Source organism: Pipra filicauda, unplaced genomic scaffold, assembly GCF_003945595.2.
Source record: "Pipra filicauda isolate LSUMZ 115617 unplaced genomic scaffold, ASM394559v2 scaffold485_size447873_pilon, whole genome shotgun sequence".
Taxonomy (NCBI): Eukaryota; Metazoa; Chordata; class Aves; order Passeriformes; family Pipridae; genus Pipra; species Pipra filicauda.
This window is the reverse complement of record NW_024104626.1, coordinates 226,033-226,771: the sequence shown is the minus strand read 5'-3', so window position 1 is coordinate 226,771 and position 739 is coordinate 226,033.

The window sequence follows — 739 nt, the reverse complement described above, 5'->3', positions numbered from 1 at the left end:
TCCCGGCGGCTCCCGGCGGCTCCCGGCGGCTCCTGGCGGCTCCCGGCGGCTCCCGGCGGGGACAGCGCGGACACGCTCGGAGGCGGCCGGGGCAGGGTCGGGGCGGAGCGGAGCGGCCGCCGGATCCGCGAGTGAGTGCGGCGAGGTGAGGGCTCCCTCCCGGGCCACGGTGGGCTGCTGTGCTTGGTGCTCTGTCACAGCTCTGACTCCGACAGCTTTGCGTCTTTTTACTGTCTTTTAAAGTGGCACAAATAATGCAGAGGCCATTAGTTTTGTGTTGAACGCTGACTGCCTCTAGCAAGCCTGAAGGTTTTGGAATAACTAAAGAAACTTCTAGGAAAGTCTTGTTTATAGGACTTCCCTGGGTGCTTTATTTAACAAATAAGTGGTGCAGAAGCCCCCGAGGTAGTGATGCTTTCACTCCTGGTGATGCTTCTTCCTTGGTATATAGCTGTGGTGCTTAGTCCTTACCAAGTCTTGAGCTTGTGTTATGTTGCCTTAAGCTTGCTTAAGACATTGGGAGTGTTTCATAGGTTGGGTGGAGGAATGTTCTTGAGAGCCATCTAATGCAGGCACGTTCTGAAGGAAGCAAGTGTTTAAGCACCTGCCTCTGAAAAGCATCTCTGCAAGTGAGAATCTAAGCCACACACAGGTGGTTATCCAGTTCTCGTCTTCCAGTTGAGTGGTCTAATCCCTATGCAGTCATACAGCACTTAGACAATCTCTTCTATTACTAAGG